The sequence below is a fragment of the Somniosus microcephalus genome, chromosome 17 (assembly GCF_052327205.1).
Source record: "Somniosus microcephalus isolate GS21.2 chromosome 17, FLI_Smic_1.0, whole genome shotgun sequence".
Taxonomy (NCBI): domain Eukaryota; kingdom Metazoa; phylum Chordata; class Chondrichthyes; order Squaliformes; family Somniosidae; genus Somniosus; species Somniosus microcephalus.
The window spans coordinates 60,985,159-60,998,968 of record NC_141003.1 but is presented as its reverse complement, the minus strand read 5'-3'; positions in this window follow the sequence as shown (position 1 = coordinate 60,998,968).

Sequence of the window (13,810 nt, the reverse complement as noted above, 5' to 3'; positions counted from 1 at the left end):
CGGTCCCTCGCTCGGACGATGACGTAGTCCAGCAGATGCCAGTGCTTGGAGCAAGGGTGTTACCATGAAGCCTTGTACTAGTCTCTCTGATGGAACAAGGTGTTGGTTATGACAAGACCATGTTCTAAGCATTTCATCAGGAGGAGGGTACCATTGGAGTTGGCTTTCTCTACCCCCTCTCTGCCGATCACACCTCCCCAAAGGTCTGTGTCCTTTCCAACTCTGGCATTAAAGTCGCCAAGGAGGATCAGCTTGTCGCCCGTTGGGACTCGGGACAGGGATTGTTCGAGGCTGGAGTAGAATTCCTCTTTGGTCTCATCTGTGGCTTCCAGTGTTGTGGCGTACGCACTGATGACCGTAGCGCACTGGTTCCGGGCTAGGGGGAGCCGTAGAGTCATGAGGCGTTCGTTTATTCCACAAGGGGAGTCTCTGAGATGTTCAACTAGCTCACTTTTTATGGCGAAGCCGACCCCGTGGAGGCGGCATTCTTCTTCAGGTTTGCCTTTCCCAAAGAAGGTGTAACCACCGCCTTGCTCCTTGAGCTGGTCTTCCCCTGCCCGCCAGGTCTCGCTTAGGGCGGCGATGTCTATGTCGAAATGTCTGAGCTCCCGGGCAACGATAGCAGTATGGCATTCTGGTCTGTCGCTGTTGGGGTTGTCCATGAGGGCCCTGACGTTCCAGGTCCCGAACTTCATTTTAAAGGGTGGAAGATGCTTGTGCGTGAATTCTTTTAATGTGGGGTTGCCGTTACACACCAGCTACCACACGGGCTTGACAGAGCAAGGTCTTGGTCCAATGGCAAGGGGATTCAAGACGATTGGAGACCAGGCTCTGCTACATCGGCCTAGCACACACACACAAACATACTCCTACAAACATCCCGACCACTGACGTTAGGCTGACTGGCCTGTAATTACCAGGTTTATCCCTCTCTCCTTTTTTGAACAGAGATGTAGTCCTCGGGCACCATCCCTATATCTAAGGAGGATTGGAAGATTGTGGCCAGAGCCTTCGCTATTTCCACCCTTACTTCCCATATTGGGTGATTTATATTGTCGGGGAGGTGGGGTTACTGGACTGGGTTGTGGGAGGTGCTGGCCTGGGCTATGGGAGGCGCTGGACTGGGTTGTAGGAGGTGCTGGGCTGGGATGTGGGAGGTGCTGGGTTGGGCTGTGGGAGGTGTGGACAGACTTGGGTACAGCTCCCAAACTCGGCAGGCAGCAGCCTGCAAAGTGGTGTCACAGAGAGAGGTGACCCAGGACAGTACGAGAGAGGAGACCCGAGACAGAGCGGGAGAGGAGACCTGGGACAGAGCGGGAGAGGAGACCTGGGACAGAGCGGGAGAGGAGACCTGGGACAGAGCGGGAGAGGAGACCTGGGACAGAGCGGGAGAGGAGACCCGAGACAGTACAGGAGAGGAGACCCGAGACAGTACGGGAGAGGAGACCCGAGACAGAGCGGGAGAGGAGACCCGGGACAGAATGAGAGAGGATACACGGGAGAAGGATGGAGGCGAGAGCGCATATGGTGAGCACTTTAAGCACCTGGTGATTGACAGGCTGACCTCCGGTGATTGACAGGCTGACCTCCGGTGATTGACAGATTGACCCCTGGGGATTGACAGATTGACCCCGGTGATTAATAGGCTGACCTCTGGTGATTGACAGGCTGACCTCCGGTGATTGACAGATTGACCCTGATGATTGACAGGCTGACCCCAGTGTTTGACAGGCTGACCCCGGTGATTGATAGGCTGACCCCTGGCGATTGACAGATTGACCCCGTGATTGACAGGCTGACCTCTGGTGATTGACAGAATGACCCCGGTGATTGACAGGCTGGTCACGGTGATTGACAGATTGACCCCGGTGATTGACAGGCTGGTCACGGTGATTGACAGGCTGGCCATGTGATTGACAGATTGACAGGCTGGCCACAGTGATTGACAGGCTGGCCATGTGATTGACAGATTGACCCGGTGATTGACAGGCTGGCCACGGTGATTGACAGGCTGACTCCGGTGATTGACAGATTGACCCCGGTGATTGACAAGCTGATCATGGTGATTGACAGACTGACTCCGGTGATTGACAGATTAACCCCGGTGATTGACAGGCTGATCACGGTGATTGACAGATTGACCCCTGGTGATTGACAGATTGACCCCGGTGATTGACAAGCTGATCATGGTGATTGACAGACTGACTCCGGTGATTGACAGATTAACCCCGGTGATTGACAGGCTGATCATGGTGATTGACAGATTGACCCCTGGTGATTGACAGATTGACCCCGGTGATTGACAGATTGACCCCGGTGATTGACAGATTGACCCCTGGTGATTGACAGATTGACCCCGGTGGTTGACAGATTGACCCCGGTGGTTGACAGATTGACCCCTGGTGATTGACAGATTGACCCCAGTGATTGACAGATTGACCCCTGGTGATTGACAGATTGACCCCTGGTGATTGAGATTGACCCCGGTGATTGACAGATTGACCCCGGTGATTGACAGGCTGATCACGGTGATTGACAGAGTGACCCTGGTGATTGACAGACTGATCACGGTGATTGACAGACTGATCACGGTGATTGACAGATTGACCCCGGTGATTGACAGATTGACCCCGGTGATTGACAGATTGACCCCAGTGATTGACAGGCTGATCACGGTGATTAACAGATTGACCCTGGTGATTGACAGATTGACCCCAGTGATTGACAGGCTGATCACGGTGATTGACAGATTGACCCCAGTGATTGACAGACTGATCACGGTGATTGACAGATTGACCCTGGTGATTGACAGATTGACCCCTGGTGATTGACAGATTGACTTCGGTGATTGACAGATTGACCCCGGTGATTGACAGATTGACCCCTGGTGATTGACAGATTGACTCCGGTGATTGACAGGCTGATCACGGTGATTGACAGATTGACCCTGGTGATTGACAGACTGACTTCGGTGATTGACAGATTGACCCCGGTGATTGACAGATTGACCCCTGGTGATTGACAGATTGACCCCTGGTGATTGACAGATTGACTTCGGTGATTGACAGATTGACCCCGGTGATTGACAGATTGACCCCTGGTGATTGACAGATTGACTCCGGTGATTGACAGGCTGATCACGGTGATTGACAGATTGACCCTGGTGATTGACAGACTGACTCCGGTGATTGACAGATTGACCCCTGGTGATTGACAGATTGAGTTCGGTGATTGACAGATTGACCCCGGTGATTGACAGGCTGATCACAGTGATTGACAGATTGACCCCTGGTGATTGACAGATTGACCCCTGGTGATTGACAGACTGACTCCGGTGATTGACAGACTGACCCTGGTGATTGACAGATTGACCCCGGTGATTGACAGACTGACTCCGGTGATTGACAGGCTGATCACGGTGATTGACAGATTGACCCCTGGTGATTGACAGATTGACCCCGGTGATTGACAGACTGACTCCGGTGATTGACAGATTGACCCTGGTGATTGACAGGCTGATCACGGTGATTGACAGACTGACTCCGGTGATTGACAGACTGACTCCGGTGATTGACAGGCTGATCACGGTGATTGACAGATTGACCCTGGTGATTGACAGGCTGATCATGGTGATTGACAGGCAGGCACAGCCAGCTCTTGGTTACAGTCGAAAATAATGCATCGCAGCAGGAAAAGTTTGGGAAAAGCTGGAAGGAGGAGTTTGTGGGAGTGAAAGTGAGAAAGCTTGCACAACATCCCATAATGCACCGGTCTCTGCCTCTAACTCTCGGTTTTCCCTCTCCAGGTGTGGATCTGGTCCCAATCCTGAGCCCAGCTGGTGCCAGGAGTTCTTGTCCTTCCAGAGGAGGGTTTGTAGCTCCCGATCCCAGCACGGCCCAACCGCCTGTGACTCCCTGCTCCATCCTCCTGCTCTTAATGCTGCAACACTGCCACCTGCTGCCCACGAGCCACAGGTACTGATGGGCTCTGTCCTCGTGTTTTAACCTGCCTGTTCTCTTTCAGATTCGGACTGATTGTGATGTATTCCCAGCATGGCCCACATGGATTTTATACAGGACTATATAAATTAATATTCCATGCAGCCAGTTTAATATTGAACACCCTGAGGAACATAGGAACAGGAGGAGGCCATTCAGTCCCTCGAGCCTATTTCGCTATTCAGTTAGATCATGGCTGGTCTGTATCTTAACTCCATCTACCCGCATTGGTTCCATAACCTTTAATATCCTTGCCCAAAATAAATTTTCAACTGCTCTTTGGAGGGGAGAGTTCCAGATTTCTACTAGTGTGAAGAAGTGCTTCCTGATTTCACCCCTGAACGGCCTAGCTCCAATTTTAAGGTTATGCCCCCTTGTTCTGGACTCTTTCACCAGAGGAAATAGTTTCTCTCTATCTACTTTATTGAATCCCTTTAACATTTTAAACACCTCGATTTGATCATTCAATCTGCTAAACTCATTGGAATACAAGCCTAGTCTATGCAACTTGTCCTCATAATTTAACCCTTTATCCCTGGTATCATTCTAGTGAATCTGCGCTGCATCCCCTCCAAGGTCAATATATCCTCCTGAGGTGCGGTGCCCAGAACGGAACGCAGTGCTCCAGGTGGGGTCTGACCAAGGCTCGGTACAACTGAAGCATCACTTCCACTCCTTTATATTCCAATCCCCTTGAGGTAAAGGCCAACATTCCATTAGCCTTATTAATTACTTTTTATACCTGTCTAATAGCTTTTAATGATTTGTGTACATGGACACCCAAATCTCTTTGCTCCTCCACAGTTTCAAATTTCTCACTATTTTGAAAATATTCCTATTTGTCATTCTTGAATCCAAAATGGAGAATCTCGCACTTCCTCACATTGAACTTCATCTGCCACAGTTTTTCCAACTCACACAGACATATGTCAATGTCCCTTTACAAAAGGTAAATCGTGCTTGACTAATCTACTGGAATTTTATGAGGATGTAACTGGTAGAATAGATAAGGGAGAACCAGTGGATGTGGTGTATTTGGACTTTCAGAAGGCTTTCGATAAGGTCCCGCATAAGAGATTAGCGTGCAAAGTTAAGGCACATGGGATTGGGGGCAAGGTATTGACTTGGATAGAGAACTGGTTGGCAGACAGGAAGCAAAGAGTTGGAATAAACGGGTCTTTTTCCGAGTGGCGGGCAGTGACTAGTGGGGTACCGCAGGGATCGGTCCTAGGACCCCAGCTATTCACAATATATATTAATGATCTGGACGAGGGAACTAGATGTAATATCTCCAAGTTTGCAGACGACACAAAGCTGGGTGGGCGTGTGTGCTGTGAGGAGGATGCCGAGAAACTCCAGTATGATTTGGACAGGTTGGGTGATTGGGCAGATGCATGGCAGATGCAGTATATCGTGGATAAATGCGAGGTTATCCACTTTGGTGGCAAAAACAGGAAGGTAGATTATTATCTGAACAGCAATAGATTGGGAAAAGGGGAAGTGCAATGAGACCTGGGTGTCCTTGTGCACCAGTCGCTGAAGGTAAGCATGCAGGTGCAGCAGGCGGTTAAGAAGGCAAATGGTATGTTGGCCTTCGTAGCGAGAGGGTTCGAGTACAGGAACAAGGATGTCTTGCTGCAGTTGTACAGGGCCTTGGTGAGACCACATCTTGAGTATTGTGTGCAGTTTTGGTCGCCTTATCTGAGGAAGGATGTTCTTGCCATGGAAGGAGTGCAGCGAAGATTCACCAGACTGATACCTGGGATGGCAAGAATGAGTATGAGGAGAGATTGGGCTTATACTCGCTGGAGTTTAGAAGAATGAGAGGGGATCTCATTGAAACTTATAAAATTCTAACAGGACTAGACAGACTTGATGCTAGAAGGATGTTCCCGATGGCCGGGGAGTCCAGAACCAGGGGTCACAGTCTAAGGATAAGGGGTAAGCCATTTAAGACAGAGATGAGGAGGAATTTCTTCACCCAGAGAGTGGTGAACCTGTGGAATTCTCTACCACAGAAGGCAGTTGAGGCCAATTCATTAACTATATTCAAGAAGGAGTTAGATATATTTCTTAAGGCTAAAGAGATCAAGGGATATGGGGAGAAGGCAGGGACAGGGTACTGAATTTGGATGATCAGCCATGATCTCATTGAATGGCGAAGCAGGCTCGAGGGGCCGAATGGCCTACTCCTGCTCCTACCTTCTATGTTTCTATGTTTGCAAATTCCTGCTCCCATCCACACAGCCTACTGTCCCTCCTAACTTGGTGCCATCTGCAAACTTAGATATGCAACTCCCTATTCCTCCATTGATATACATGGTGAAAAACTGATGCCCCAGTACAGATCCCTGGGGAACACCACTTGTTATATTCCACTAGTCAGAGAATGTTCCTCCCAACCAATTACTAACCCAGGTGACAAGGTAACGTCCAATTCCTTGCACTTTTATTTTTACTAGTGATATCTTGTGTGGAACCTTATCAAATGACTTCTGCAAGTCCATAATGACAACATCAATAGACCCGCCCATGTCCACCATGTTAGTGACCTCCTCAGACACTTGGGCATCCCAAAACTATATCCAATATCCAGAACCTAGGGGAGTGGCTCCTGTCTAGGGTCTGTGACGAGAGGGCTCATATGTGAGGTCCGAGACAGTGGTGGGGGAGGGGCTCCCATCTGGGGTCTGTGACTGGTGTCTATGACTGGGGGGGTCTGTTACTGGGAGTCTGTGACTGGGGGTGGGGGGGGGGGTGGTCTGTGACAGGTGTCTGTGACGCAGGTGTTTATATTTTGGGTTTAATGGAGTTTCTTTTCCCGGCAGGTCTCTTGTTCCTGGAAACAGTCTCAATTCCAACACCTTCCCTTCGGAGAACAGTTTGGATTCAGCGGCTATCCGGGGCTCTGGATTGAGAGGGAGGCCGATTCCCGGCTCCAATTATCAGGAGCTCCTGTTTCACACCCATCACCATGGACTCGTCTCCAACTATCTAAAGGACGACAGCCTGATCCTCACTGCTCGTGACCACAGACACCTTGCCCTGGGCTCCCGTCATCCCAGTCTGATGCATGTTGGTTGTGTCCTGGGAACTTGCCAATTCCAGAATCTGAGTCACCGCCTTTACCAGCTAATCGGCCAGGAGGGGCGCGACAATTCATCCCCTATCAACGTAAGGAGTCCGCACAGCTACGGCAAACGGAGGAGGCGGGTAGCACCGAGTCAGCCTGTCCACTGATCGACCACTGACCATCCAGTGACCAATTGCTGACTGACTGCTGACCATAGGGTGACCAACTGCTGACCATAGGGTGACCAACTGCTGACTGACTGCTGACCATAGGGTGACCAACTGATGACCATACGGTGGCCAACTGCTGACTGACTGCTGACCATAGGGTGACCAACTGCTGACTGACTGCTGACCATAGGGTGACCAACTGCTGACTGACTGCTGACCATAGGGTGACCAACTGCTGACTGACTGCTGACCCTAGGGTGACCAACTGATGACCATACGGTGACCAACTGCTGACTGACTGCTGACCATAGGGTGACCAACTGCTGACTGACTGCTGACCATAGGGTGACCAACTGCTGACCATAGGGTGACCAACTGCTGACTGACTGCTGACCATAGGGTGACCAACTGATGACCATACGGTGACCAACTGCTGACCATAGGGTGACCAACTGCTGACCATAGGGTGACCAACTGATGACCATAGGGTGACCAACTGCTGACTGACTGCTGACCATAGGGTGACCATACGGTGACCAACTGCTGACTGACTGCTGACCATAGGGTGACCAACTGCTGACTGACTGCTGACCATAGGGTGACCAACTGCTGACCATAGGGTGACCAACTGCTGACTGACTGCTGACCCTAGGGTGACCAACTGATGACCATACGGTGACCAACTGCTGACTGACTGCTGACCATAGGGTGACCAACTGCTGACTGACTGCTGACCATAGGGTGACCAACTGCTGACCATAGGGTGACCAACTGCTGACTGACTGCTGACCATAGGGTGACCAACTGATGACCATACGGTGACCAACTGCTGACCATAGGGTGACCAACTGCTGACCATACGGTGACCAACTGCTGACTGACTGCTGACCATACAGTGACCAACTGCTGACTGACTGCTGACCATACGGTGACCGACTGCTGACTGTCCGCTGACTGACCACTGACCATCCGTTGACCAACCACTGACTCACCGCTGAATGACCACTGACCATCCAGTGACCGACCACTGACTGACTACTAACTGACCGCTGACTGTTCAGTGACCGACCGCTGATCATCTGGTGACCGACCAGTGACCTACTGCTGACTCACCGCTGACCGTCTCAGCATGCCTGATGTTCTCCAGAATCAGGAATGGGTCAACACAGCAGAGCGTCCATTTCAGAATAACCTACGGCCGCTCCATGCCGTAGCTCAGTGACCTGTACTGTACTAGTCCCAGCAGGGTTTCTGCACTTGTACCAGTACCATTCCCAGCAGGGTTTCTGCACCTGTATTGTGCCAGTCCCAGCAGGGTTTCTGCACTTGTACCAGTACCATTCCCAGCAGGGTTTCTGCACCTGTACTGTACTAGTCCCAGCAGGGTTTCTGCACTTGTACCAGTACCATTCCCAGCAGGGTTTCTGCACCTGTACTGTGCCAGTCCCAGCAGGGTTTCTGCACCTGTACTGTGCCAATCCCAGCAGGGTTTCTGCAGCTGTACTGTGCCAGTCCCAGCAGGGTTTCTGCACTTGTACCAGTACCATTCCCAGCAGGGTTTCTGCACCTGTACTGTACTAGTCCCAGCAGGGTTTCTGCACTTGTACCAGTACCATTCCCAGCAGGGTTTCTGCACCTGTACTGTACTAGTCCCAGCAGGGTTTCTGCACTTGTACCAGTACCATTCCCAGCAGGGTTTCTGCACCTGTATTGTGCCAGTCCCAGCAGGGTTTCTGCACTTGTACCAGTACCATTCCCAGCAGGGTTTCTGCACCTGTACAGTACTAGTCCCAGCAGGGTTTCTGCACTTGTACCAGTACCATTCCCAGCAGGGTTTCTGCACCTGTACTGTGCCAGTCCCAGCAGGGTTTCTGCACCTGTACTGTGCCAATCCCAGCAGGGTTTCTGCAGCTGTACTGTGCCAGTCCCAGCAGGGTTTCTGCACTTGTACCAGTACCATTCCCAGCAGGGTTTCTGCACCTGTACTGTACTAGTCCCAGCAGGGTTTCTGCACTTGTACCAGTACCATTCCCAGCAGGGTTTCTGCACCTGTACTGTACTAGTCCCAGCAGGGTTTCTGCACTTGTACCAGTACCATTCCCAGCAGGGTTTCTGCACCTGTATTGTGCCAGTCCCAGCAGGGTTTCTGCACTTGTACCAGTACCATTCCCAGCAGGGTTTCTGCACCTGTACAGTACTAGTCCCAGCAGGGTTTCTGCACTTGTACCAGTACCATTCCCAGCAGGGTTTCTGCACCTGTACTGTGCCAGTCCCAGCAGGGCTTCTGCACCTGTACTGTGCCAATCCCAGCAGGGTTTCTGCAGCTGTACTGTGCCAGTCCCAGCAGGGTTTCTGCACTTGTACCAGTCCCAGCAGGGTTTCTGCACCTGTACTGTGCCAGTCCCAGCAAGGTTTCTGCACCTGTACTGTGCCAATCCCAGCAGGGTTTCTGCACCTGTACTGTGCCAGTCCCAGCAGGGTTTCTGCACCTGTACTGTGCCAGTCCCAGCAGGGTTTCTGCACCTGTACTGTGCCAGTCCCAGCAGGGTTTCTGCACCTGTACTGTGCCATTCCCAGCAGGGTTTCTGCACCTGTACTGTGCCATTCCCAGCAGGGTTTCTGAACCTGTATTGTGCCCTGCAGGCCAGTGAGATGTTGCTGAGACATGCTAGGGAACAGTTCTGTGTGGTCAATCCCTGCATGGCTCTGGATGGGAAATTATTTCCTAGTTGGGGGTGGGGATTGTAGGAGTCCCAGGTGTGGGGATTAAAGCCCTCCCACACCAGAGTTTGAACTACATGGGACCTGACCAGGGAGAGTTTGAAGCACTTTAGTGATTAGTCAGTGGGTATTGTCGTGAGTTTAATGGAATTGTGTGTCCACCGTCAGGCTGTGTGTGTCCATTGAGAGCCTACGATCAGGAGGAAACCTCACTGCTCAAGGTTGAGAGAAGGCTCCGCACACAGCTAGACTCAAACATTCACAGACTATTTAATAAAGTTTGTTACAATGACTTAACTATGTGGCTCCTGATTGGAGTGAGTGTGTTTTTCTATCCTATAGAACTGTGGAAGTTTACAACACGAACAGAGGCTATTCGGCCCACCGTGTCTGTGCTGCTCTTTATTGTATCAATCCCAAACTAATCCCACTGCCCCGCTTTCTCCCCGTAGCCCTGTATCAATCCCAAACTAATCCCACTGCCCCGCTTTCTCCCCGTAGCCCTGTATCAATCCCAAACTAATCCCACTGCCCCGCTTTCTCCCCGTAGCCCTGTATCAATCCCAAACTAATCCCACTGCTAAGTCTGCTGAGGCAGAGGCAGACACGGGTGATGTTACAGAGGTGGAAGTAGGTGGTCTTGGTGATGGAGAGGATATGGGGTCAGCAGCTCAGCTCAGGGTCAAATCTCTCTCACTCTCTGTCTCTTCTACAAGTATGTAAAAAGGAAGAGAGTAGCAAAAGTGAGAGAAGGATAAACTGATCATTTTCAGGTTGGCAGTCTGTAACTAGTGGGTGCCTCAAGGATCAGTGCTGGGGCCTCAGCTATTTACAATCTATATTAATGACCCAGATGAAGGGACCGAGTGCAAGTTTGCTGACGATACAAAGCTAGGTGGGAAAGTAAGCTGTAAGAAGGACACAAAGAGATAGAGACTGGTTAAGTGAGTGGGCAATAAGGTGGCAGATGGAGCATAATGTGAGGAAATGTGGTTATTCACTTTGGTAGGAAGAATAGAAAAACAGAATTATTTTTTAAATGGTGAGAAACTATTAAATGTTGGAGTTCAGAGAGATTTGGGTTTCCTTGTACAGGAAACAGAGCTAGCATGCAGGTACAGCAAGCAATTAGGAAGGCAAATGGCATGTTGGCCTTTATTGCAAGGGGGTTGGAGTATAAGAGTGAGGAAGTCTTGCTACAATTGTACAGGGCCTTGGTGAGACCACACCTGGAGTACTGTGCACAGTTTTGGTCTCCTTATCTAAGGAAGGATATACTTGCCTTGGAGGTGGTGCAACGAAGGTTCACTAGATTGATTCCTGGGCTGAGGGCTGTCCTATGATGAGAGATTGTGTAGAATGGGCCTATACTCTCTGGAGTTTAGAAGAATGAGAGGTGATCTCATTGAAACATACAAGATTCTGAGGGGGATTGACAGGGTAGATGCTGAGAGGTTGTTTCCCCTGGCTGGAGAGTCTAGAACTAGGGGGCATAGTCTCAGGATAAGGGGTAGACCATTTAAGACTGAGATGAGGAGGAATTTCTTCACTGAGGGTTGTGAATCTTTTGAATTCTCTGCCCCAGAGTGCTGTGCATGCTGAGTTGTTGAGTATATTCAAGGCTGAGATAGATAGATTTTTGGACTCTAGGGGAATCAAAAGATATGGAGATCGGGCTGCAAAGTGGAGTTGAGTCCCACTCCAGAGGCTTGAGCACAAAAATCTAGGTTGACACTCCAGTGCAGTACTGAAGGAGTGCTGCACTGTTGGAGGTGCCATCTTTCAGATGAAACATTAAACCGAGGTCCCGTCTGCTCTCTCATGTAGATGTAAAAGATCCCATGGCACTAGTTCGAAGAAGAGCAGGGGAGTTATCCCTGATTTCTTGGCAAATATTTATCTCTCAATCAACATCACTAAAACAGATTATCTGGTCATTATCATATTGCTGTTTGCGGGAGCTTGCTGTGCGCAAATTGACTGCCGTGTTTCATACATTATAACACTTCAAAAGTACTGGCTGTAAAGCGCTTTGGCACATCCTGAGATTGTGAAGGTCGCTATAGAAATGAATATTTTTCTTTTCTCTCTTTCACTCGCTCTCACACACACATTAAATCCAAAGATTTCTGAGTTTCACCGAGTTCTGGGAATGCTGCCCTCTCGTACAAGCAGTAGCATTTGGCTCCAGATTTCCCTCATTATCTGGGCTGGACCAGATCGTTCTGTGTTGCAATCCCACCAGTCTCTTTGGCCGCGATTTTACTTACCTCGGCGGGTCCGTGGCGGGCGATGTCGGTGGCGGGTCCCAACCCTGCTGCTGGCTCCATCCTGCTCTGTGAAATTACTTTCCATTGATTGGGCTTGTTTCCCGGCCCAATTAGAGGAAGCGGGTCTGGTGACGTCATTTCATGACGAGTCGTCAGCCAGTTTCCTTAAAGGGACCATGGCCACATTTGTCTTGACATTTGTGCCGTCAGTGTTCTACAACATTGAGGTGATGCAAACATTGACAATGACTGCACAAAGGCACAGGGCTGCACCCAGACTCTCCCGTGTCTCCCTCCATATGCTTATGGAAGGAGTCACAGCACACTGGTAGGTACTCTTCCCTGCCCATGGGCGGAAGAGACCTCCCCAGGAGATCAACGCAGCCTGGTTGCACATTGCACAGGAGGGCACAAGCAGGGATGTGGTCAGGAGGACCTGGGTGCAGTGCCGCAAACGTTTTAATGATCTCAGTAGCTCACAAAATGTTAGTACAAAGCCACACTCAACCTTATCCTGCTGTGCCTTTCATCACATCCCCATTACTCTGCCTTCCCTACCCTACTCCTGCACATCCTTACTCACACCAACATACCTTGGACCTACACCCATCCCTCTCTATCTATATTATCACATCCCCATCTCACTAGCCACCCCTCACACTCACCCTCATCCTAGTGCAATCATACCAACTAACAACACACAAGGGTAGGCACTTGGGTATTTTAAGCAATGTTCATGTAAAGTTTCTGTTAATGTGCTGTCAAACTTTTAAACCTTTATTTTCAACACTTTGCATTCTTGGACAGATTTGTGTGCACCTTCGTGAGTTGCAGTGAATGGTGAGACATAATGGTACCCTTGCAATGGTGATGAGTGTGAAAGGAATGGCTTGGGCATTGTAGGGATGCTTTATGGTGTTGTGTGGGGTGGTGCCAACTTGGCGCATCATGTGGCAGCCAGGGTGTACAGCATCAAGTGAAGTAAATCTGGCCATGGTGAGGCCATCCCTGGTCTCCCGGGCAGTAATGTGGTCAGATGCTGATGCCCTCTGTCCTGTGCTGCATCAGGTGATTGCGGAGAAGGTTGGTGTTATTGTTGGTGCTGCTGATGTGCCTGGTGCTGCTGGTGTTGGGGCTGATCATGGTGGGATTCTGAGGACCAAGGTGAGAGAGTATAAAGGGCACCCATGTTGATGGAATAGATGGCAGTTGAAGTAGAGATGACAGAATCATTCTGTCAATGGTGAGAGAGTTCTTCCAATGAGGTGAGAGCGGTTGGTGAGTGGAAAGCCTGCAGAATTTGTGCAGGAAATGGAGTGAGAAAAAGCTTTCACTGTACATTTGAAGCTGTCAAGTATCAGCTGGAGCAATGACCGTGGAACTCAAGCCTCAGCTTGACAGACGCGGTCTGCGCACAGCGGGGATCCTGTGGTAATGAAGTTAAAGACAAAAGGTAAGTGAAAAAAGGCTGTTAAGCATCTGGCAACTAGATGCTAATCATTTTAATTAGGTCCCCCGCCGCTGCCGGTCGGGTATGCTCAGCGCTGACAGACCCGACATTGGGAAAAGCGTGGGGGT